The sequence below is a fragment of the Salminus brasiliensis genome, chromosome 5 (genome assembly GCF_030463535.1).
Source record: "Salminus brasiliensis chromosome 5, fSalBra1.hap2, whole genome shotgun sequence".
NCBI classification, from domain to species: Eukaryota; Metazoa; Chordata; class Actinopteri; order Characiformes; family Bryconidae; genus Salminus; species Salminus brasiliensis.
This window is the reverse complement of record NC_132882.1, coordinates 27,775,208-27,802,711: the sequence shown is the minus strand read 5'-3', so window position 1 is coordinate 27,802,711 and position 27,504 is coordinate 27,775,208. Positions and strand designations below refer to the sequence as shown.

Sequence of the window (27,504 nt, the reverse complement as noted above, 5' to 3'; positions counted from 1 at the left end):
TCACAGCATTCTGCTTTTCTCCATTATGGAGCTTCAAAAAAGGGGATTAATGGAGGAAAACTCCTGCAGAAACGGTAAGACTTTCCCATTCTACTATGGTCTTGTTCAGCTAAGGGTAAGGTTTAGGTTAAGTTTAGGTTATGGTTATGGTTATGGTTAGGGCAAGGTTAATGTTAAGTTAAGCCTATGTTTAGGTTAAAAAATATTTTATTTATAGGTTATTTTGTAGTAGATTAAGTTTAGGTTAAGGTGTAGTAGGTAAGGTTTAGGTGTGGTAGGTTAAGTTTATGTTTAGGTTGAGGCATAGTAGGTACGTCTAGGTTAGGTTAAGGTTAGAATTTGGTTTAGGTGTAGTTAAATAAGTTTAGGTTGAGGGTGTAGGTTAGGTTAAGTTTAAGTGTAGTGGAGTAGGTTTAGGTTTATATTAAAGTTAGAATTAGGTTTAGGTGTATTAGATTAAGTTCAGTTTTAGGTTTAAGGTTAGAAATAGGTTTGGGTGTAGTAGATTAAGTTCAGTTTTAGGTTTAAGGTTAGAAATAGGTTTAGGTGTAGTTGAATAAGTTTAGGGTTGTTTAAGATAAGAATTAGGTTTAGGTGTAGTAGATTAAGTTTAGGTTAGGTTAATGATAGAATTACGTTTAGGTGTAGTAGATTAAGTTGAGGTTTAGGTTAAGGTATAGGTTAGGTTAAAGGTATGTTAGGTTAAGTTTATGGTTAGGTGTAGGTTACATTTAACTTATGTTAGGTTAAAGTTAGAATTAGGTTTAGGTGTAGTATTTTAAGTTTAGGTTTAGGTTGAGGTGTAGTTCTTCTTACACAGTGCAGTTTCCAAACTATACATGGTTTAAACGAAACATGTAACTGTAAGTAACATTACACAAAAATGCTAAGATGAGGTTTGGTATCCATTTATTCAAAGCATACAAACCGCTACAATCTCTATGATGAGAATGAAAAACTGTTCAAATAAGTCTATTTCTATGAAATAATAAAGCTGAAAGCTACTAACTTATGTCACAACCGGCTTGCCACAGTCCTTAAAGAGGAAATACTTGCAAGTGGCACACCTTTTGAGGCAGCTGTCTAGGTCTCTTAATAGGCATATCTATTATTTTATAGTATATCTATTCTTTTTGCAGTTGTCCAACAGCTGGGCCACTCTAAAGCTCCTCTTCATGGAGACACAACCACTCAGTCTTATGCTCTGCTCCAAACAACCAAAGCACTGAAGTGCTGTGCTGTCATTGCAGTGCAGCTGCTGCACTGTAAAGTGACTGTTTTCTCTTCAGCTGGTGTTTCCACACTGCCCTGACTGCCTGAATTATGGTGTAAGTGAAAGCTGGACAAGATTAAAAGTAACTTCTAACTTTTTGTTGTTGTTGTTGTTGTTCTCAGGCCCTCGTGACCAATCTACAATGAACTTGATTTCATTTAGGGTTCGCTTCCCCACTCCCCGTGAGCCAGTGCCTGAGGAACAGTGAGTAAGTTGTCGTTCCTCTGCGCTCATCCCTTTTTTCCGTTCAAAACCTGACTGCCCAGATTGCTAAAAATCACAAGCTCATAGGCTGACCTCTGAATGCATCATCTCTATCAGAGCCTGGGTTTATTAGAGCAAGATTGGGGTTTAGATCAGGGCTTTTTGTTTTTATTATTATTGCCGAGTTTAGAAAAATGCCACTGACTGGGCTCATCAGGAATTCGGAGGCGTCCCATCCCCAGACAGCAGCCAGCTTGGCGGGGCCTAATCACATTTCAGATGAATGTAAATATTTATCGGGGGCCCTGATTTAATCATCAAGCAGCGCAGTGAAAAAGTGCTACTCATCCATTATCTTGTAAATCTGGCCGCACGTTTCTCGTTTTTCTCCATTATAGCGCAACCGTAATAAGCTGGAGACTAGCTGAGAATGAATCGCACAGCATGCCAAGCGGACACACACCACCCTAAACAGTATTGTGTGTTTTTCTCCCATTTTTTTACAGTGTTCCTTTTTTGTCTGTCTTTGAGACGTGTCTCAATTCTGCTAGCTCCAAAGCGCAGAGTGCCGTGCCACATTTGCTTGTTCATCAACTTTGCAAGATGGAAGCCTTCACAGCCTTTCAGCTTCAATGTCTCTCGCAATGTGGAGGATATGCTGGCGGTCCTGTGTTTATGTAGAGCTGAAGCAAGTGCTCTCACGAATGCTGGGAGGGAGAGAAAAAAAAAAGAAAAAACAAGCCACTCCGGTGTCAGTGCTTTTTATGGCTGAAAGGGATATAGTTTTACACTGTCATGCTTATGGAGAGCACATTAAGTATGAGGCATAAAACGCCCGAAATGTCTGCTGTGCCGCCTAACAACTCATAACACTACACACTTCCCACTGTGTCACCTTGCATAACCCGCCGCATGTTCAGCGGCCATTTACTTCTGTTAATATTGAAGTAGTTTATTGCTAGTATAACCATTCAGGTATATAACTCATCTGTTTCATGTTGGCACCTCACTTCATGATTCAGCATAAGTCACTCGCGCTCTCTCACTTGCTCTCTCTCTCTCTCTCTCTCTCTCTCTCTCTCTCCGTGGCTCAAGTCCATTAAAATGTAATTGAAGTTCTAGTTGTATAGCATGAGCACTCAGCTCGATGAACAAAGACAAACTCTCTTGCTCCCTCCCTCTCTCGCTCTCTCTCTCACACACACACACACGTACAATCTTCCTCCAGAGGAAAGACACACTCCCGTGAGGGAGCGGGTGACTTTAGGTCTGTGGGCTGGCAGAAAATCACTCTCAGTGGGGGCCGCAAATCTGGAAATAGCTTTTAAGAAAGCGAGCGGATCCGGGCAAAGCCACTCGCTCTTAGATGTGGTGCCTCAGCAGCTCAAAGTCATTCCACCTCTGCTTTCCACCCCACAATAGAGTTCAGATTTTTTCCCCCTCTCCACTCAGCAGGCCTCAGACCGTCCTCCGACCCTCTAATCTGTTTGACTTAGCTACAATATTGTGGCTGTATTTAGAATATTCACTCAGGGAGGGACTTCAACGTATATCTTACTTTTCTCTCTCTCTCTCTCTCTCTTTCTCTCTCTCTCTCTCTCTCTCTCTCTCTCTTTTCACTCATTTCCTTCTGTAGATGCCTTTCAGGCTGAGCGGCTCCAAATGCTAAATCCAAATTGCGGGCTGAAATGGCTTTGAGAAGTTGAGAAGAGACGGGCTGCTGACATATAGAGTGTTTGACATATGTCCGAGCTGGAGACGAGTCTTGTCAAAGCCCAATCAAACTCAGAGTGGACAAATGAGATGACCTTTTAATGTCAGGGCTTGATCTTTCATGGAGTCCCGGCAGCGAGTGAGAAAGGTCAATTGGCGTAGAACGTAGGTGAGGAAACGGGAGAATAGAACTGGTTGAGTGCGTTTCGCAGGTTCTTTCTGCTCGTGACACATGCGCTTTAGCCTACATTAGTAGGTCCAGAAGCAGGACAGCATCTGACTAACAGAGTGAAGCGCTTTTATTTAGCTGTTGTGACGCCATGTCGTGAAAGGATCCTCATTTCACATTAGTGATGAATATGCTTTGAAGTTTTATAAGAGGCTTAAAGAACTGCATCAGAGATTCTGAATGCATTTCTCATGAATAGCAAACTACACCCAGCGCCTGTTCACTCAGTCTAGTCTGGACAACAACACATCAAGAGATGCTTTGATCCTACTCCAGGCTTTTGTTAATCCTTATTATTGAGCTTCAGAAGTAGCATATATGCTTTTTAATAGCGTCGGCTGCACAATTTATACGACCTGTTCGAACAGGACAGGCTGCAGTGAGGGTAAATGAGCTTACAGCTTTGGCACCTGGCAGTGTCTCAGCGCCTGCTTCCAAACCGATATTGACTCTGCAAGCAGCTCGACATCTGAATCAGGGTTCCCCTAATTGCAGGCGGCACCAAATTTACATTTACGACCTCCTCCCGATATTAATCCTCATAATTTTGCAATAGATTGATATTGTTATGAGGCCAGAGTCCAATAAAGAGTCGATCAGAAGGTCGGACGGGCTGCATCAAGGTCTAATTGGGATTTATTCCCTGGCTCCATGCGGCTCTGGCTGATGCCAATTTGGAGGTGATCAATTGGCTCCACTCGTTCGTGCAGCTGGTTCCCTATAGGATGCAGAAGTACCACCTGCTTGCTACAGAGCTAAAGATGCCATGCTCCACACACTGAAAGGATGTCGAACAAAGGCCCTGAGGATGTGTTCTGCTGGTTATGTCACTCGGACCCCGAGGACGTGTTTTGCTACTTATGTGCTTAATCTTTAATGGCTTCCGTGTTGAGGTGAAGTGTGAAAGTATGTGCAGCATTATCAGGAGCTGCTGGTGCAAGATGCTAGGTTTAATTTGAATACTCTAGCAGCAGCATTTAAGCCAGTTGTACAACATTTAAGGCATTTGATATTGTTGTGAGACCAGGGTCCAGCAAAGAGTCGATCAGAAGGTCGGACAGCCTGCGTCAAGGTCTTTCAGAATAGGCTTATTGATTTCTGAGAACTAAAAAAACACATTGTCACTGTTCAGTTTAGTTTGTGGACAAAAGGTTTCATATCTTGTAATAGCCAGTGGAAATTGTCCAATAAGGATTTTTTTGTCTGTATTATCTAGAAAAGTAAAGCTAAATAAGCTCTCTCATTGGTTAGGACTTTCAGAGCTGAACTGAAAACTTCAACGTGCACAAAAAATTTTTGTCCACTACAAGCTTCAAATTCATATCTATAATCTAAAATGGACAAAATGTGCTGACATGTGCTTGCCCATTGATGTCCATGGCCGAACTGAAAGCTTAGCTCTAATAGTAACGGCTTGCTAGAGTTTGATTGCTACGTGACTTACCTGTGTAATAACCATTTATTTGGTGACCACCAAAGTCAGGTAAAGAAACTAATGTGATCATTACAATTAGTCACAATATACAGTGTATTGTATATAGTATCTCAATATAGTATCTTGGATATAGTATTTAAAATATGCATTGATCATTGAAATTATTATCTAATATTAAAATGACTCATTTAAAATAGTTTTGTCTTGCAAATATTCACAATATTATGCTCATATCATGCATTGTTTTCTTCTGTATGCTGCTTACATCATGAATCTGCAGTACCAGTCCATTTTAGAATAACACTGAACTTTATACACTCTTGGCATTCTCTCAAGCAGCTTCATGAATAGCCACCTGGGATGCTTTTCCAGCAGGCTTAAAGGACTTTCCAATATGCTGTGCACTAGATGGCTGCTAAAGCCTACACGTCTTTACACTGAAATGTGTGTGAGATTAAGTAAATCTCATGAAAAATGTATACTGTATGTCCAAATGTTTGTAGAAACTTGCTCATCCGACATTTCTTGTGAAATCAAGGGCATTGATAGGGTCCTATGTCTCTGGGAAGGTTCTACAGGAAATGCTGGGACATTTCTGTGGGGGTTTGAATGTATTACAACACATTACATTACATTACACCCATCCAGAAGATGCTTAGCTTTGGGCATACATAGGTAAAACTGCATATCCCAGCATTAGAATAAATATGATCATGGAACGGTAAATTCTGGCTACATAATGCAACTAATGCTAACTAACGACTCAGTTAATGCTGCAGCTCTGTACACTAAGCAACCATTAGTTCATGTTCACCAAAGGTGCACAACCTATCACCCTACTAGCTCTGTGCAAACTGGACTATACAGGATATTCAGCCGTTTTTAAAGGTGGTTTTAAACCTTAGGTAGTAAATACATTCAGGCTAGAACTTTATTCTGTGAGCAACGACTAATCCCTTGCAGGAAATTACAGAAAAGTGTACCATCAGTCTTTTCATGTCTACTGAACAGTGTATTGCATTGTGCTCAATGATGACGTTGCAGAGCGCTCCCAATGAGTTTAATCAGATCCAGTTCTTGTCTCCCTCATGTATGGGGAATATGAGGGTGCTGCTTAGGGACACTGTAAAATGGAATGCAGCTTAATTCTTTAAATCTACTTATTAAATAGAGAATAACTATCTCCAACTGTGTTGCTGTTACTGAGAGCAGAGTAACATACACTGATACTAATCATAAAATAAACAGAAATGAGCCAAATACTACTGTAAACCTGTAACAGGGTAAATGTAAAGACGAAAGTAGCTAGGAAAGCAGAGCTAGGATTTAAATACACGATACACAGAAGTAAACGGACGAGGATGGACAAGATATTATCAATTGACGGGAGGAGTATAGAATAAGTGCTGCCAAGGACACACGAGGGATGTGTGTAGCTGGCCACTGGCACAGGTAGAGCTGAGTAACATGTAGCAGCAGGTTCCAGGATAGACGAAGCCTCAGCTTGGGACGATGAAAGCCCTTTGGCGCCAACTACGGGGGGCATTGAGTCGTTCGCCCCTGAAACAGCCCACTTCTTTAGACACCCTGTTTTCATCATGCTGTATTTCACTCACTGGTTCTCGGCCCAATGGGATTGTCAGCTTCACAATTGTTCTGCCAAACTGGGGTTTTTAAAAAAATTGCGGGTGGAAATGTTTGGGGTGAGTTGTGTTCGAGGGACTCAAAAGGATTTGACACCTTGATTTCAGAGCATGGAAATTGAAAACGATTGGTCTGCTGAGTGAATACTGATTCTGGTATTGAATATCTGGCAACCTAACAAACCAACAAATAGGTGGGTACAGTGACAGGGGCCTAATGGAAGGTCTGACGAATATTCCTGCTCTCTTGAGTTGTTACACTATCACATCTGGACCTGAACTAACATGGGCCCAGTTCAGCAAGCAGCATGGTCAATGTATGACCTAGCAATAAACACAAAAGGTAGCGTTAAGTAATAATTAAAGTCAATTAACATAATTAACGTGTTCCCGCATGATTCTGCAGGAATACGTTGGGCCCAAATCATGAATTAACCTAAGTTTTGGTGAATCAGGCTTTGCAATGAGTGGAGTTCAATTTTCCAGCCAAGTAAAGTTACATACAACCCATTAGTCTATTTTATATAAATCCAAAAAATATAAATCTAATTATTAGAAATTGATGATGCTCTATTTATCTCCCCCTCCTTTTTATTTCAGTAGTATGTTCATTCTATTCAGCACATTATACATACTGAACTATTGCTTATTATTTCAGTCTAGAATGGGGTTGTATTTGACTCTGTATGAGTCCAATTCTAAGGAGAGAGGCACGTGGCTCAGTGGTGTCACTGATGCAGAAAAAGGGAATTATCTGAGCAGTGCAACAGGCCCCAGCAGTTCTAATCAGCCCCAATGCCTCTCACTTCCATATAACTCCGACTCCGAAGACCAAGGCCTGTCAGTTATGATCCATCTGGCAAGATAAATGGGGAAGGTGAGCAGGCGCTGTGTTTGAGTGGATTTATGGCAATGTAATGCAGATTGAGGAGCCAGTGTGCCAGAGGTTGTGCCCTATAATGGAGCATCGTTAATGATGGCCATGTTTGCTGTGCGTGGGCCTTTGCCAGGCGTGAGCTCGTGGCTGTGCATTTGATACGCAGAGTCTTCTCTAGCCTGCGGCACAGGCCGAATGTGTGGTCAGATGAAAATGATTGTAACAGGATCTACTGCAGTTCAATGCCTCAGTGCAGCTCCCGCAAAGCCCGTGGCACACTCACAGCACAGGAGAGATGGGCGCCTCACAAAATGGAGGTTGAAAGAAGTGGGGCTAGAATTAGCTCTGGGTCAGCGCTGTGCTGCGCGACTTTACTTGACCACAGGGGACTGACACAGATCTATCAATTTCACATTTGTGAACTGGAGCAATCTCCCTAACCTTTGTTTGACATTTAAATTTCATTGCTTTATGCTCCATCATTTCGAACCCCTCAGCTCTTTACATTCTCCAACACTCATGTTTTTCAGCTGCGTAATAAATAAACTACATGGGGGAGAAATGGGGAAATTAGTTACTATTAAGTTCTAAGAGTGAAAAAGCAAGGGTGTTTTTCATTGTAGAGGTATCAACTCTAAGAATGTACTGTATTTAACTGCGGTGGTCATGTAAAAACCTTGAGAAAAATCTCATAATATGAATCTGGACATTGTTCTTTTACATTGTTTTCAAATTCCTAATGAATGGACCAACAGCAATTCCCCAAAATTGCTTGGAATAAAATCTTAACCACAATAAATAATATGCTTATTATTTAGGGCACTGATATGGTGGTATCTATTTAGCTGTGATTAAGTGATTATCTCAATTACAACACTTTAAATGGGACATTTCAGTCTTTTCAGGTTTCTGGGCTTATCATAGAACAAAAACAGCACTTTTATCTCAGTGGTTTAAAAATGGTTATTCAAGATGTTGGTGAGATCTGTATTAGGTCTTAGCGTGGATTGTGATAGTCAACCACATTTTATTGCTTAGCTGTTTACAAGATTGGGTTGGTCTCTCTGGCCCTGTCCTAAATTGGTTCCAGTCTTACTTGAGTGGCCATCAATGTTATTCTTCATCCAAGCTTCAGACTTTGTTCTGTGGAGTGCCCCAGGGTTCCATCTTGAGACCAGCAGTATTCAATCTCTGTGTTCTCTCAAAATCAATAAATTCAATATTTCCTTCCACCAGTACTCTGATGAAACACAGTTGTATATATCCCTACCCTCAGACCATCAAAGATACATCAGCATTCGGATATGTCATAATCACCTGCAGCTAAATAAGCATAAAACAGGAATCTTTGTTATTGGAATTGACAAGCTTAGAGCTGATGCACTTATGCACATTTCTGCCTGTTGAGGTTAAAAAAATAGCTCTGCCAGAAACCTAGTGTCACTTTTGACAGCAACTTTAGCTGAAAGATCCACTTAAATAATGTCTACAAAATGGCCCTCTGTCACGTTAGAAATATGTCCAAGGTCCACAATATTCTTTCAACTTATGGTCAGAAACTCATGGATATGTCTTTTTCTGGCTTACCAACGAGCTAATTCCATCTTGCAGAGATAGCAGAATAGAGCACGAGAATCCTGACATGCACAAAAATGAGGGATCGCATTACACCTGACCTCAAACAGCTGCATTAGTCACCAGTCATTTGAAATTGATTTAATTTAATTGATTGATTTTACTCATTTTTTAATGGCCTAGTCTTGCTCTACTATAATTCAGTGATTTGATTATTAGCCCTTAGATCTGCCTACAGGAATATGCTGGCCACCAAGCCTGGTGCTAGGGCTGGGCTTATGGGGCTTAAGACCCGAATTTTTGTCACAGTGCCCTGGATATCATGGTTACATAAAACATCCTCCTCTGCCTCTTCTGCTGCTTTTTTGTAGACTCATATTTTGCAGATGCAAATATTGTCAGAGTGGTCATTTTCATCTGGCTTTGAATTATTCACATTTATGCGCTTTTACTGCTCTAAACGTTAATTGTAATCCTCTTAAAGGAACTGTCTTTGGATCATTTTGTGAAATTGAGCAAAATGGGAAAGCAGGAACAATTTAACTATGGTGCAAAATTACATTTACATATACATAACACAATAGGGGCCCATAGATGCCACACAACTGAGATCTTAACCTGTAACACAACAGGGACCCACAGCTGTAACACAATTGAGATTACAACTGTAACACATCCGAGACCATGGCTGTAACACAATTGAGATTACGACTGTAACACATTCAAGACCACGGCTGTAACACTATTGAGATTACAACTGAAACACATCCGAGACCATGGCTGTAACACAATTGAGATTACAACTGTAACACATCTGAGCCCACACATATAACACAATTGAGATTATGACTATAACACATCCAAGACCACGGCTGTAACACAATTGAGATTACAACTGTAACACATCCAAGACCACGGCTGTAACACAATTGAGATTACAACTGTAACACATCCAAGACCACGGCTGTAACACAATTGAGATTACAACTGTGACACATCCGAGACCACGGCTGTAACACAATTGAGATTCTGACTGTAACATAACTGAGACCATGCCTGTAACACAATTGAGATTATGACTATAACACATCCAAGACCACGGCTGTAACACAATTGAGATTACAACTGTGACATATCCGAGACCACGATCTGTAACACAACTCAGATCCATGACCGTTACACAGCAGAGATCAATGACTGTAACACAAATCCACACAGATCCATGGCTGTGACACAACAGAGATTAATAGCAGTAACACAACTAAAAGCTATGACTGCCACACAGAAGGGACCCACAGCTGTAATGCAACACAGATCCACAACTGTAACACAACTATGGCCCACAGCAGTAACACAACCAAGATCCAAATTAGACAGCAATGCAAACTGCTGGCTAAAAATAGGGTTAAAGGGTCAGAAAAAGAAGTGCTGTAAAGATCTCTGATTATCTCTGATGCTTATTGGCTACTATAATTCAAACCTCTAGCTCTGTATAAATAAAAAGATGCATCTCAGCATGACTAATAAGAACAGTTGGCACCTTGTAACGGCCAGTGTGTTCCATTGCCTGGCTCTGCTCAGCTTTGCAGGCGGATAAGCTACATTGTCAGTGTTGGGTACATTGCCTAATTTGATTATAATCAATTCTAATCAATTATAATAGTATTCAATAAATTATGCATTCCCTTTTTGGCCTAAATACAATTATCATGCTTTTCAAACAAACAAATACAAAAAAGGGAGATTTCTTTTATTATTTTTGTTTTCCACAACTGATGAACATATCCCCAGGTCACTCATTTGTATATTCAGTTTAAGCTCCCTGAACAGGATGATGGGCTATAAATACCTGAGGGGTGTGTGACGGGATTCATAGATTGAGAAGAGGTGGTACAGTGCAGTAAAGGTCTCGCTGGATGTGTGGAAAATGGGTCACAAAGCAGATGTTCATGGTTGGCAAAAAGGAGTAATTGCGTTGGGGTTTGCCGAAGGCCATAGTGTAAAGGCAGTAGCTTAATTTGCAGGTGCATGGAAGTGTACGGTCATACAGGTCTACCAGCAGTGGCAAAAATTCCAGTCTGCAAAAAAATACTCACAATAATTGTAGCAGGGACTGAGGGACTGAGCAAGGATGGCTTGTAAGTAAAATGCAGTTCCCCGGTAGGGTTCTCTCTAAAATTAGTTGTGAAGGACCTGCATCGACCATAAAGCAAATCAAACCGAAGTGTAGGGACCACTGGTGGGTGTCCTGTCTTTTGAATGAACATTGTGTTGCTGCATTTTCATTTACAATTCTAATGAGAATTCTCCAAAATGTTCCAGTGTTTTGAAATATTAGTTTAATAAGTCAAACTTTTTGCATTCATTTTTAAACCAGAAAAATATTTTAACTCCCACAAGAGTTCAGTTTTAACTCCTGAACAGAGTTAAAAGATCAACTCCCAGAAGAGAATTACTTTCACTCTGCCATAGAGTGTATTCGATGGTCACACATGTACACTTAAAATGAGTTGATTTGAACTTGCAAGGAGTTTATTCCAAAAAACAGAATTTTCTGTGTACCACCTTCTCTCAATCTGTGAATCCCGTTGCACAACCTGCAGATATTCATAGCCTGATCATCCTCGTGCAGTGCCATCTGTGGGAGCCTGAAGTTACTACCACCTTAAACTTGCAAGGTGACTGATTTTCTGTCCGAGCAGCTTATTTTTGTATTGCATATCATACCCAAATATCTGAAATTAGTCCAATTCAGTGCCTCATGGTATATTGAGTTGTTTCTAAGGATCGTAGCTTAACTGAATCATTCTGAGGTCAGACATTTACACCCATAGGTCAAACCATTCACACAACCCTTTTAACAAAGTGAAATCAGTTTATAGGATTTCCAGCAGATTCAGCAGAGCAATTGTTTTGCACTCAGCTTTTAATACCTGAGCTTTAGCACCTAAAGCACAGGGTGGGAATCTGAAGCCGAGCCTCTGTGCGCATACTGATACCTCTACGAGGCCTTGGTGAGCCATTAAAACAGCATGGTGGAGGAATAATTGCTCTTGTTACAAATGACCGATTAGAATGGATTCACCTTGAAAAGAATTTACAGTTGAACAGAGAATGGGCTCCAGCAGATATTCCCAGATAGAGTCTAGGACTTTTTCTTTTTGCCTCTTTAATTGAACTATTATGAGGGCATATGTTAAAGTGCTGCGATAAGTTTGACTGACTGCTTTTGAACGATGGGTTCATTTTACTGCCATAGTCGTCGCTGCACTGTTTTATGTTCAGATAATGAAAAATTACAGCAGAGCGTGTTGTTGTTGTTGTTGTTGTTTTTTTTTGGTGCATCAAAGCGCTGATGTTGTGATAGGTCAGTGCGACAGGCAGTGTAAGGCTCATTAGAGGAACTGTCTGTGTGTAAGGAATAGCATTTGTTGGGAGTTGACAGGAGGCTACCTTAGCGCTGCAAGCACAGCGGGTGTGGAACAATCAGAGACGCTTCTGAACGGGAAGGGGTCCACTACGCTGCTATCTACTCCATTTTATATTCCTGCCTTCATCTCCCAGTCTGTTTTTTTTCTGTTTGCACATTCATCCTCCTACCGTCTCCCACCATCTGTCTGTTGAGCTGTGGCTGACTAATAATAATAATGCAATATGGCTGCCAGAATGTAACTCAGTCAGGTTATTCCATTCTATTCTTCTGAACAGGACGTCACCACTTTTTTGGGCATGTAAACACTCCCAAACAGTGGTAGCACAGTGGATCATGCATGGCACGACAGGCATGGTCTTTGAGACACACAAAACCTACACGCGACAGGCGTTTTCTGTAGTACAGTCTGCGGGACAGGACACCTGCCTGTAGAGGAAATCGTCTGCTCATCTCGACTCATTGAATTGGCTACAACTGGGTCCTTCATTCTTCATTAGAGGCTGTGGCCAGCGTTGTCCTGCAAAGAAGTCTTCTCCACCGCAGGGCTGAAAATTAATTGAGTTTTTAGTGCATGTATTATTAATTATATCAGTTAACAGGGTCAATAGTTTGCCAGACCAAGGTACTACTGTATGTTTGTGTGTACGTATGTGTGTGTGTAGGTCTACATATGTGTGTAAATTTAGCTTCTCTAACTAAACTAAAAATAAAGCTGCTTTAAATGGTTCTTCAAGAAATCCCATAGAACAATCCCTTTTGGTTCTATGAAGAACCGTGTTTATAGTAGAGATGCGCAAAAGTGAAAGACCTGTCAGCCCCTCTGTATCGCGCCCTCCCCCGCATCGTTTCCGAGCCACCGCCCACAGGCCCAAATAGTGACTTTCTCCTTGTTTGTGTTCATGTTTGGTTCATTGTGTCGATTCAGATTGATTTGGTTCATTAGTTCCACCTGGGATTGGGGGGTATTTAAGAAGAGTTCACGTTCAGGAGCAGGTCACCCTGCCAATCAAGTCATCAGCGAGGCTCGCTCGCTCATGGCCAGGATTTACTGGCAACCCACGTCTCAGCTAAGCGACCCACGCTCACGGCAGCAAACTGCGGTTCCACGTTTGGTCGGCCTAGCTGTTTTTGTTCATTAGCTGGTCCCCCAGCTCACACCCCCAGTCCCAGGTTCGTTTTTGGTTCGCCCTCTTGTTTGCCATGTTCATGTTTTTGTTGATCACTGTTCATGTTTTGCTGCTTTTTTGTCTCACTTGTCCCCTTTTGTTTGTCTCATTGTGTTAATAAATCTGCTTGCTTTGACTCCCGTCCCTCTGTGTCTGGCCTAGCATGCCATGACAAGACCATTAAATTGGTACCTTTACATCAATTGAAGGTTCCTTAGACCTTTAAAAGCTTCTACAGAGCCATAGCTCTTATCCATAATCCAATATCCTTTATCTATAATCTATAATCCATAATACATTATCCATAATGGACGGTGGTTGTCACCACTTTGTTCCTGATTAGGCTCCTAGAAAGCTGATATGTCCTCCACTAAGCTTTCCACTTCCTGCTGTTCTGTCTGGCCCTCCACCACCTCATCTCCATGACAGCTCGAAATCTGAACCCCCTTCCACAATTCTGAGTAACAGTCTTCTAACAGCTATTTCAGGAAGCAGAGCATCAAAAAGACAGGTAGAAATAAAGACAGGTAGTAAATCAAACCAAATAAAACTTTGTATAGCGCTTTTTACTAACTGGTGTTGCCGAAAAGCAGCTTTACAGGAATCAGTAAGAGGGCAGGAGGAAATCATCAAGAAAATCATCAATAAAAACCTAAAAAAAAAATGTGAGCAGTGAGCGGCCAAAGGCGACAGTGGCAAGGAAAAACTCCCAAGAGCTGGAGGAAGAAACTTGGAAGGAACCACAAGGAAGACTCCCAAAGGGGGACCCATCCTCCTCTGGTCAGAACTATTTCTAAATGATTAATAAAAGTCACAGAACCCCCACATAAGACTGTTCTACTGCTCAGATGTGCAAAAATAATTATTATAATATAACTAATATAAGCATAGTAGAGATATTAAGAGTGGTAATAATAATAATAATGGCAGATAGTTAGAGTAGTATGCCCTGCTGTTCACTACAGTGTTTTTTAAAATGGCTAAAACATACAGTATTTTTATCTTACTAAATAGAATAAATACTTTGATTATTAGCAACAGAATCGGCAAAACAATTACTTACCTCTCTTAAAATGAGAAAGCTGCAATACCTACCTAGAAGGTCCATGTGTTCTGTTAGCCATACCCCCACACCTGAGGCATCACTCAAAATAGGAAAAGTGTTTTATCTTGAAAGGTTATGCACTGTACCTCGCAAAAGAATTCAGATTAGATTAGATTATATTACTTCCAAAGATTCCTGATTGGATTGAGATCTGAACCTTGACTTAGTAATCTTGTCCTGTTAAAAGGTGAAGTTTCTCTCAAGTCTTAGTTTAGTTTTAGCTTGAGTTTGTTAAGGAATGGGCAGTTTTTGATTTGCTCCACACACAGTGTTTAGAGTTGTGGCCAGGAAGCAAAACTTATATCAAACTATAGATGCATTTTTATTATTCAGTAATGTTTTTTTTGTTTGTTTTTTTTTGTCACAGTTTCTCATACAGCTGTATGCAGAGTTCCTGATATCTAACTAGCACACCCTCAGTCCAGTCTTTCTCTGGTGAAGGCACTGTATGTGTAAGAGAAAACTGTTCGTAGCTGTTAACGGCCCATATCCTATATTTGTCTTGCATTTCACTTTCTCCCATAAAGTCTACTTATGATATTTGCGTAATTCATTTTGACGTGACATCATCAAATATCATTTCAAATTGACATTGTAGTTACTGTACCCCTAACACTGATGTATGTAAATGTCTTCTGTTCTGGCTGGCTGACTTATGTCATGCGGTTTGGGCTCAAATATTAGAACTTCAACTTGAATGAGTTGAATGAGGAGCTAAACTACTGTAGACAGAAGATATATGTAGATGTATGTAAATATGTAGGCTTTCGTGGCATAGCAATGTCATGTCATGCCACGTCATGTCAGTGTGTTCAAAGGTTTTTTTACTCCCAAATGTTCTTCCCATTTTTGTCACTTCCAATTCCCACCCAGTAGCTAGACCCTATACACACAGTGCTACAGGTGCTGGGAGGGTTGGACAGCTAAACATGCTTGGAGGAGAACCCTAACCTCCAGTTCTGTTATGTATTCGACAAGTGTACTGGAGACACAGGACATGTGGAACATGGTTAAGTAACATTAATGGAAAGTCAGAGAATCTCCATCATCTTCTACTTCTCTGTGGAAGACCTGGTCAAAACCCATACCTAAATCCACCAGCGACTCCTGGTCACAGATGGTTGTGACATCGCTGGGGAACAAACCTGCAGTGTCCCAGAACTGACCATTTGTTCATGCAGGGTACACAAGTGGTCCATGTTCATGCAAGGTAAAGGACAGCTTTTTTTTCATTATGTTAACACAACATTGTGTAACATTTTACCTTAAAATATCCGTTTCAGAATCATTGTGATGCTCCACTGACTTGAAATAGAGAGAATAGCATATCTATCCTTGCTGCTCTATGCTCTGCACACAGCTTACTGAAGAAACTGCAGGAAATCACTTGTGAGAACTTGTATGTAATGCTACATATGCCATAAACCAACCCCAATCATATTTGTCTAAAATCCTGTAATATTACTCCACTGCCTCAGTCCCACTAGATGCCGGTTCTGTATCCCTTAGTGTATCCAACATTTACAAAGTTAGTCCTTTAGTGATGGCTAAAGGACTAGCACAAATTACACCTTTTGACTGTAGAGGGAGCCCGGGAGCAAGAAATGCCAGTTCTTGCATAATGCTGCTTTAAATATTAGCAAGAAACACAAGTGTTTTAAGAAACATAAACATATAATTTTCCCTTTTTTCTAGACAGACAATATGGCAAAACGTGGCAAGGCATTGGTGTTTTGGGGTTAATGTTGCTCCTAGAGAGTGAGAGAAATACAATGCTCTTATAATGAGCATTTCAGACATAAGAAGTTTGTGTGTGTTTGTGTGTGTGTGAGTGTGTATGAGAGCAGAAAAGGTCACCTTGCCCTGCCATGCCTTGTTCTCCCCCTCAGAGCAGACTAATGGTGAAGCACACTGGCTTCAGACTCGTCAAGTCTGCCTTCAGAAGCAGTAGGAACAAGTCATCGCACCCAACCCCTACAGTCACTTTGCATAAACACACAGGCACGCATACACACTGGTATGCAGTCCATCTGGAACGATGCCATGTTTACACAGACTGATAAATAAATCTGCTTCAGTCATGAATATGTATTAGAGGCTTGATGGGAAGTCACTCTGGTTCTGTTTGCCCTGACAGGAGCTGGGTATGAAGACAAAGGTCAAGCTATGCCCTGAATGTGTATGTGTGGCAAGGCTAACCTCTTTTTAACGTCAGTTCAGTGGGTTTACCAAGTACTAGACTTAAGGGGTTGATTATTTATGCAAGCAGCATATTTCAGTTATGAATTTTGAAACAGTCGAATTTGAAAGCAGTATTTTAGTTGTTGTGTGAAATCATGTATTATTACTCTACTGCCTCAGTTCACAAGCTACCAGATGCTGGCCCTATATCTTTTAGCTTTTCCAATAATGCACATGTAAAGCTATTCCTTTAGGGCTGGCTCATTTTGACTGTAGGGGGAGCCCAGGAGCAAGAAATCAATTAAACCAATCATTGCATAATGCTGCTTTAAAAATTAGCAGGAATGAAAAAATGTTTTTAAAATAGGAAAACAGACAATTTTAGACACAATGATGTTGTTCCTAGAGGTTGGCAAGTGTGAGAAATTCAATGCTTTTACAATAGGCATGTTTACATTGTTGGCACTGCCTAAGAAATGCAGCCTGAACCAAACCAGCCAAGAAGAATGGATGAAAATCACTCCCAAACAGTGGATAAAGCTCATTGACTTTTGCAGCACACAGTGGTTGTACTAAGTACTGGATGCTGTGAATACTTATGTAAGCAGCATTTTCAGGGACCAGTTAAGGATTTCAACTTTAAAAAGAGCATTTTGGTTCACAAAAAAAGTCAAACTGATGATCTTTGTGAATGGTATAGTACCACTAAAAAGTATTGTATACTTTTTGTATACTTACTTTTGTATACTTATACATCGGTATTAATGAGAGTAGTCTGACATAGTGGAATTCCTTGCTAACTATTAACGTGGCTAGCTCAATATTTTGCTAATGTTAAAAGTCACCATGGTTTTCTTTTTTCTTGCTGTTAAAAAATAAATAAATAAATAAATGTACAGTATCATTTCTTCCTAAGTTTTAGTTGAAAACCAAGGGGTTAAATTCTTGAACCTAATGTGTCAAATTAAACACCTATGAGACCATTTTTTTCAGAGAAAGCATCACTGACTGTGAATGCAAGTGGCAGCTTAACCTGTATTGCTGTTAGCTTAGTGCTAACTTACTAGCACACATTAGCAAGCTCATAGGTGTGTTTTTTTATTTTTTTTATTTAATTTTTTTGTTTATTTATTTATATTTGTGGCCTAAACCGAAGGCCTGAGTCTTAATGGATATCAATAGATCTATTGCTCTGCACCAAAGAAGGTGGATATGGCCGTACCTTGGATATGCAGGAGCGTGAGGCAGTCTGTTCATCAGTATAACTGCCTGCAGGATGAAACTGTACGTGAGTCTGTAGGACATGACCCTGAAGTCTAACATCCAGATGGGCAAAGTGTAAACAGTCCGTGTGAGGAGTAAAAGAGAGCCTTCCTGATGCTGCTCGCTTTCTCTATACACTGTTAAGGTCCTTGGTGGCAGGAAAACATGACCCAGTAATGCAGTGTTAGAAACTATGTCCTAATACTAATGCCTTAACCCCTTAAACTCTGCAGAACCACCATTCCCCCCACCCCCGTATAACTTACAGGTTAACTACCTAACTACCTGTTTCACTACCTGTGAAACAAGGCTACAAGGTAACGCTATCCCAACAGGTGAAGCACCATGCAGAGACAGCCGGATCATATCTCTCCCCAGCCTTGGGGAAAGAGAGCTCCGCATGATGACTGTGGAGAGAAAGCCAGGGACAGAGAGCTGCCCACAATTGTCTAGAGAGCTAATTAAGCGAGGGGGTGCTAGCTGGGTGCTAACAGCCAAACCTACTAGACCCTACTACAATCTCTTAAGCTAGCTAATTACACACCATGCTGACTAGATGGACCCAGAGAGGACAGCAGAGATGGGGACATGAGTGAGCGTCTCAAGTCCGAGTCCATAATGACTCGAACCGACTTGTAATCAATGAGCGTATTTCCATTATCCAGACACAGTGTGTAAAAGTTAACGATAGGTACTGTATTTCATTGATTTAGGACACAGCTCCTTTCTTGTGACGAACCACAACATCCGGCTAGCGCAAGAGGGATAACGGTGAACAAGCGTCAAGTGTAAACAAAGCAGTGTAGCATGGCTTCATCTGGACCAGCGTATATGGTAGCCTTCTGCTACAGGGAGTTCAATCATGGGTTATAACAGAAGAGTCATCAACCTATTGATGACACAAAATCAAACACATAGCTTCCTGTAAAGACGTATTGGCAAAGGAATAGCACTTTCTGGAGCAGATAAACATGAACCTATTGGCACCATGTCTAATTCCAGGCGTGGGCTAGAGCATAAAGCTCCCCAGCATTGAGCTGTGGAGCAGTGCAAATGTGTTTTTTGGAATGATGGCGCTCCATCCAGTACTATTGGGATGAGTTGTTTATATTTATGCTATACTTACCATATATGCTTTGTCTTTATTAAATTGACTTGAGATTTTACTTGGTCTCTAGCCTAAAGACTCGTGACTTGACCTGGACTTGTATTTTGTGGACTTGTGAACATCTCTGGAGGACAGCAACACTATCCTGTAAGACTTGTTCTTCTTGTTACAGTAGAGTCAATTTTTTACCAGTATGCAAAGGCACACACACACAGCTTGTCTAGTACCTGTAAGTAACTGGCACCTTGCCTAATGCCAAGTGTGGGCCAGTAGGGTATAAAGCTCCCCAGTATTGAGCAGTGGAACTGTGTTCTCTGGAATGATGGAGCTTTACTCAATGCTTTTGGGATGAGTTGGGGAGTTGGAGGTGGGGTGGTGATCCAACATCCTGACCTCAGTAACGCTCTTGTCACTGATTACAATCCAGTTCTCACAGTAGTGCTTCAAAATCTAGTAGAAAGCCTTCCATGGACTGTAGAGACAAAAGTTACTCCAACAAAAGCAGGATACAGTTTTTTAAATATTCTTGATTTCAGTAGAAAGAATACACGAGCAGGTGTCCCAATAGATTTGTCCATATAGTGTACACAGTGATGCGCAAAAGATGAAATCCTGTTCTGTATAATAACACATTCTTTGATTTTCCTTTGATTCTTTATTTTTCCATAACCTGTTTAATCAACTCAACTGAACTCAACCGCACAGCACAAATAACACATTTGACCTGGCAGTAAAATCAGTACTGGCATAGTATCGGCATTCTCTTATACTGATGCTAAGCAGTCAATGGACTATTTCAGTTGTTTAGATCATCTTATCCTCTTTTGTTTGAGATTCAACAGGCATTTCCATCTGTCTTTCAAAAGGCTTCATATCACTGCACAAAATAGATGAGCACATTAATTGAGTTGTGCATCTGTCCCAAGGAGAGTGGGTGTACGCGCACAAAAAATCCCCTCTCGTTTCCAAAGATCTGAAAAGATGTGACATGCTATTGTCATCCTTCATTGCTGTCACTGTACCGCCATTATGTGCGTTAATGAAACATCAATGAGATATCGATGTCAAAATGTTTTACAAACTCCTCAAAATGTTTAGATTTGACTTGGCTCTTTCAGAGTGATGAACAGAAAGAAAAACAAGAGAAAATTAATTATGCCAATGCAATTAAACACAGCATTCCCTGGGCTTTATTCTGTCCCCTTTGATATTCAATCATGGAGCAAAATGGTTTCTGTCACTCACATATTGATTTAATTGTCTCCACTACTGTGTTAATTAACCAGCCTTGACAGGCCAGTCTGTGCCCCTCCAGCAGAGGTCACCAGCAGTAAGACAGGGGAATGCAGGCCAAAATTACACAAGCAAATGAGCTCTGGCCACACAGCACATCTGAGTTACTCACAAAGTTACTTACAAAATAAGTAAAGCATTTTGGGATGAAAATCTTTGAATATTCTTATTGAATATTCTTGACTCATAACTATGGGCTATCACTGAGGAAATATTTACCTAAGAAATGATCAAATTGCACCATGCCTTAATACTGCCACCTTTAATAGTAAAACCACCACATCATAGTGTTGGATAACAAAAATCTGCCCCTTAACATTTGCTATTATGAATATAGCCTATAGAAAGCATGAACCCGCTTGCCAATGCACTCTTAGCAGAAAAGCATACTCCATTCATCTAACCATCCACTTACCTTCCCATCCTCTCCCACATTCTCTGTACTTTCCCTCCCTCTCTCACTCTCCTTATGACCCCTTGGCTTTGCTTCCTTTATTCCTCTGCACTGTGGAGGTGTCAGGGGACGAGTCCAGATGGCACAGACAGGAGCTCCGGAGCTCAGCACTTTGCAGTGGCTGAAATTAATTGGAGTCTGTTTGGACAGGGCCGTTCCTCCTCTTGACAGTCATTTTGCTGGCTCCTTATGAACATCCTGACATATGCCACCCCATCACAGAGAGCATGATAGGAAAGCTAATGACTTCGTGACACGTGGGGTGACGGCCACGGGTTACCTGGGAATGACACACACACATCTGGAGCCTCTGTGTGTGTAGCATGTGGGAAGAAGAGATGTAACCATAGCAAAGTTGGGCTCAGTACCGGCAGTCAGATAAGACCGTGCCTGAATTCTGAATAAGACTGGGAGTGTTTCCCTTCAAAACAGCTCTGACCTGTGCTTGTTAATGTGGCGCAGATCCTTATGTTCCCACTCATGTTCCCACTAAACAAATATAACCAGTCCTGCTCCTGCTGGATTTAGGGCTTGTCAGTTTGTCGGGGAAAGTCGGGGAAAGTCGGGAAACGCACAAAAGACATATACAAGTCTCATTAATCATGGGTGTGTTTTGGGCATAACGTGTAAAAATTGTCACTTGTCATTCCCTTTAAGAGCCAGATGCGGTCTGACTTTGGCGGATGGCTATTTTAATGGCGCAGCTACCTGACAGCGGGGCCGTACGCGCGCTGGGCACGCGCCTGTGTTGACAACTCACTGCCAAGATATCAATGAACGTCTGACTGCTGACGCCTGCCTGGGTTGTTTTCAGTCAGTGGCGCACCTGTATGTTCCATTGTCAATAAAGCAATATGCCAGAAATGTACCTGAACACGCCTCATTTCGAGACCACCACGCCCATCGTCATAGATATAATCACAAGGACCGTTGCTATATAAATGGCGCAGATGGAAGGCGTAAAAACTGGGTGTAAGATACCTATGAGCATCGCGACGTGCCTTGCGCAGGGTGTAAAATCGAGCCCATAGTCTGTTCATGAATTATAACATAAGGATTGAGGCTGGGGATCCCTAACAAAAAGGAAGTTTATTAAATGATGATATGTATGATATTAGTATACTTCTTTTAAAGTAATCAAGTAAGTATATTTTTAGTGTACTGTGTATTTACTTAATGGAGATGATACCTGATTATACCTAAGGATCTTTGGTGTATACTGACTACAGGAAAGAAAGAATACAGGAAAGTTGAAGTAAATTTAGCCTAAACTTATACTTATAACAAGGTTCTCTTGCCTTATACATACATTTTTAGTACATGTGGCTTGTGGTTTGGAGCGATTTCAAATAGGCATCATGACACAATTTTCATTCAACTTATCAACTTTATTTCTTTGCATTGGATACAATATTTGTTTGAAAATGCTGATTTATAAAGAAAACAAATAGGTTTTTAATCCTGAGTATGTGTTATGATTTTTATATGCGTAGCGCCCTGGTGTTTATAATAGTTCACTTTAAGTGTACAGTCCAATATTTAAAATATAGGAAAACCCCTAAATACCTAAAGAGAACCTAGTAGTGTTGCATTCTTTAAGTTCACTTAAAGAAATATTAGCAGTATCCTTGCAGTGTAAAAACTGTTGAACGTGTAGTTTACAGTGAGTATAGCTAAATGCATGGGATAGCAGTAAATAACAGTAAACCTAACAGCATACCTATAAGTTCACTTTTAGTATAGTTGCAGTGCAAAATAAAATGTGTTTAGTCACAATTTGTGAGGTGTTTAGTGTGTTCTTCAGCTGGGCACTACGGTTTTCTTCCTAGATCTTAAAAATACAGGTGATCGTTAAACTGGCCAAAGTCGTTGTTTAGCACTCAAAATGCAAGTGAGCCAGACTGGACTTTAATTTCGTCTCTCAAATATTGCACCATCTCTTTCTCTGTGCTGTCTCCATTGTGTTCTTCTTCATTATCGAACGTAGACTGCATCAGCACTGAAATTGCGTCGAAATTGTGGTGGCACTGTAGTCTCCTCTTCTCCATGGCTTGCTGCCAGCTCAGTTACAACTATTTTTGAAGCAAAATGCACTCATGTTTTATCATGTTTAACTTGACTATTTAAAGCAACATTATGTAGCATGTTTACTATTAAACAGCAGCTTCAAATTAGAGAGAAGAATAGCTTCTCTATCATTGCTACTCTAGGCTCTGCTAACTGCACAATGTAACTTTGGTGAAGCGGGCAGGCACAATGCTCACAAGTCATATTTCTGTGTAAAATCCTGTAATCTTACTCTGTTATATTCTTGTCTAAATGTTTGCGCTTGTGGACCTGTGAAATGTCATCAGTTGCAGCTGAAGGTACAGTTTCAACCAAAAGTTCACATCTAGCCAAGTACAGTGCAAATGCCCCAGATAAGCCAGAATGCATTACGCACCACGCTGCTGTTTCAGTTGCAAAATTACCGAAAGTGCCCTCCTGAACTTGCCAGGTCAGTACTACCAGTCCAAACTTGTCACAATTTGTATTGAGAATTCCCCTATGATTAAAGTAGTGGGTCTCTGACTGGGTATGGAGCAAAAACGGCCCTTTTTTTGAGTGCTGTGTAATAAAATAGAATACGGAATCTAATTAACCTCTCTTTAGAGCAACCACTAAACATTCAACGTCACAAAAGCCCCATTCATTACTGTGCAAAGTGTGAAATTAAATCGCAATGCAATACCAATAGCTAATTGCATCACATTTAAGCAGCTTCAATACGCCAACAGAACAAATAAAATACAGCATTTATTTTCTTTATAGGCCTCGAAACACATAAGTAGTTGTTTTGAGCTGCACAGGAAATGAAAAATTACATGAATAACCTTTCAGTTCCCAGGTTTGTTATATACTATGGCTTCTTATTCAGTAACTACATGGACAATATTACATACTTAAACTATAGGAGTCCAGACTGAAAGCCTGGTCTTGCCAGAGGACTTAGATTAACGTGCGTGTTCTGAAATCATTGAGGATGATTAAATTTCAGTTTCATTTTTAGTCACAGCCGTATACTGTTCGTCTCCAGTTTTCGCTATCTTTCTTCTGATCGCTTTGGAGCCCTGCTTTGGCCATTTATTTCTGTAGCCAGTAATAGAGCAAGAGCTGAAATATGTCTTTTCGTTCACTGGAAAAGTGCTGCGGAGTGGTGGGGTAACCTTGTCAGTAAATTTTGCTATAGCCTTTCCAGCAGCTTGTGCACACTTATCCCACTCCATTCCCCAACACGTGCACACACACATTCCCACATCTGTTTAATTACTCTTCACTCTAATTGAGAGTATGGAAGAATTCAATTAGTCAAAATCCGCGGCCTGAGCACACACGCAGTTCCACAAAAGCAAAGGTTCCCAGACAGGCTCCAGCAGCAGATGGGCTTCATTCACTGCAAATGGGCCCTGCTATTGAGGTGAGACTGCCGACATATCACAGCTAACAGGTTCGCACCAGCACCCACTGCACATCATTCACATGCTAATCAGGACGGATTGTGCGCGGACTTTTCTTCAAGCTCTTATTATCCACATGTATTCAGTGCCATCCCTGTGCTAAAGCTTTCATTGACTGAAGTGCCAATTATTGTTCCCAATAAATCACCCCTGCTTTTGCAGACAGGGCACAACAAAACGGAATATAGATATTAGCGCAGATGATAACATAGCAAAGTCTCGCTACATTCGCGGCCGTGTACCCACATGCGAGCCGCTTAACCGATGCAAGGTAAAATCAGATGAAATATTCATTGGAATGCAAAAAACATTCAGATCTGTCACGCAAAAACCTCCTATCATCAAACTGTCAACTTTATAGACGGGAGAAAACTTCTTAACTTCAATGGAAGTGGATGTTGTCCCCCCACATTTCTTCCTCTTTTCTACCTCACCTCTCACACATGAGCATGCAGCCATAGAGACTACATACTGTCATCAAACAGAGCTTCCTCTGGAAATGAAAGCTCATAAATCTTTCACACCAAGTGTCCCCTCGGCTGGTTTCTTTGAACACTGCTCTTCACGCTTGTGTTGGCCAGATCAGACCTGAGAATCAGCTGCCTTGTGTGCTCTACAGCAGCATGACCTACATTCACCTCCATCCATCTTTAATGGCTGGCGTTTCAAAGGGAAACACCTCCAGGTAAAACCATTTTTGGGTTCTTTGGCTTGTTCTTGTTGGGACTTCCCTTTTAATAATGGTTTAGTGAATCCTTAACCCAAAAGCATGACTTTTGCATTGCGCTTTCCTCACAAACTATGGACATGGCTTAATCAAAAACAGAGTGAGGATGAACATCAGGGACATGCTCAACAGTTATGAAATGACTGTCAGTAATGGATCATTTTGACAAGACACTAAAGGCTAAATCATTTCAAAGAGGTTCATACAACTGCTGACAGGGATGAAAATAAAGAAGTACTTGATTATTATTCCAGTCAAGAGTGGTCCATGCTGTAGCCCATTGCAGCCACTTTTAGCTGGGTGGCATATGGCTGCCTATCCTTTGTCTTTTGCAGTGATTCCCTGGAAGTCTGGTCCTGGCTTCCCTCCTACCTTGCACATTATAGCATTGTCCTTACTAATTAACTCATTAACCACACATCCCTGAGATGCTCATGAGGTTATGTGGTTGTGTAAGAGCAGGGGATGCACTAAAACTGCAAGGCAGGAGTAATCCAGGACCAGGGTTGTGGAACCTGTGGCCAGTAGTTACGTTTATTAGATTTGGTGATTTTTGGCATGCATTAGTTTACATATACAAATCAGTGTACTCCAGTGTAAAATGCATTTCTCAGTGTGGCTTAGTGCTAAATGAACCCTGCAACCTGCAAGTGCTTGTATGTGAGACCATAACTTCATTTTTAGGACCTTAACAGGGTTTTCAGGGTTGCAGTAGAGGACTGTATGTAAGTCACTTTTTATACTGCTGCCATAAATACAAAACAGTGTGCTTTGTTGACAAGCTGAAGTAAAAGATACATGTGGGCTGATGTGGTAGAGTAATATTGCAGGATTTTACACTAAATTTACACACAGTTCCTGTGAGAGGTCTTGTGCAGCTCCACCAACGTTACATAGTGTAGCTTTGGTGCAGTGTTCTGGGTCCAAAGTGGCAATTACAGAAGCGCCATCCTCCCTATTACAAGCCAGTGGGGCATCAAAATGATTTTTGTAAGCTGTTATTTTTGGACAACAATGCTAAACTATGTTTGCTTTAAAGCTGCCTTGAAATGAGTTGAATGAGTATAAACACCTATAATATAAAGACTATTAAATTAAAAAGACACATTGGAAGTGTTTTTCCGAAAATGCTGTGAATTGTTATACAGGAATAAAGGAATGATAGATTCTGAATGCAGAATTCTCAATGCTCCTCCTGTACATCTATGCATACACCATACATCTGTATCACTAAATGAAGAGGGTTCAGTAAAGTGCAGCTTTGGGTGAACCTGCTTCAGAGAAATATATGTAATACTGATCAGCTGCAGTTAATAAATGAATGAGCTAACGCAGGCTAACTCCTGAAAGATAATTACAAACGTATTAGACAATGAACACACTCAACTACTCTCACAGCAGCAAAATTGTTACGGGCTGAATTCTTGAAGTGTTTGTAAAGTTATAATTTCAGTTTGGACACCATTACACCCTTTAGACACAAAGACCAAGTAGAATTTGTAGAGTAAGTGTCTTGCCTAATGCTCCTGTACCTTGCCAGAGTGGTTACGGTGTGTATGTGTACCCATGCTGGACACAGTAAAATGATTGAATGTAGCTTTGGAGGATTCTGTGTGTTACTGTGTTTCCTGCCACTTGATAAAGGAAACACATGGCTGGTTTTTATTGTTAGATGGACTGACTTTATGAGAATGGGAAGACACTTTCCAGACAGGATTCATATTGGTCAGCACTTACCATTGACTGGTTCAATCAGAGGAGCAATAAAAGGTCCCAGAAGTGTGAAGTACATTTCTGTTCATGTGTTTTCTTGCCCCAAATAGGTAGAACCTTTGAATTTTTGTTTTTGCTCGATCACCTTCTTTACATATTGAATACACTTGACTATAGTGCTGACACAAATGGGCTACCTCCTAGTTAGCAGAAGTGGGATAAGGTAAGTCAAAGTTGTCAATGGTGATTTAGGCACTGGCAGTAAAGTCAAAAGACATGCTTTGCTTCGTCTCAGTGCCCAATAATGCATTTTGAGGTTTACATTTGCTTGAGGGGCTTTATCGCTGTTGCTTGTGGGCTCTTGCAGCATTTATAATAAGCCGTTCTCACCCTGACAGGAGACAACACCAGACCAGCCGCAAAGGGATGTGTTTGTGTGTGGATTTAAAAAGATGAAATTCCCATCTGCTGCTGCATCTTGAGGGACTGTAAAGGAGTAGACGATGACAGCTGGAACAATTCTGGAGGCATGATCCTCTTAAACAATGCTTGCTGATGGCCTCAATGTTACATGCGTCAAATTGGCCTTACGAGTTTAGAATGGCAGGCATTATT

At 40.9% G+C, this 27,504-nt stretch overlaps 1 long non-coding RNA gene across 1 annotated transcript; it reads left to right on the top strand.

Moving 5' to 3' along the window:
- On the top strand, positions 1 to 27,504 carry LOC140555618 (uncharacterized). The gene is made up of 3 exons (XR_011979671.1): positions 1 to 74; positions 1,396 to 1,481; positions 27,288 to 27,504. It is a non-coding gene; the product is annotated as an uncharacterized lncRNA (long non-coding RNA).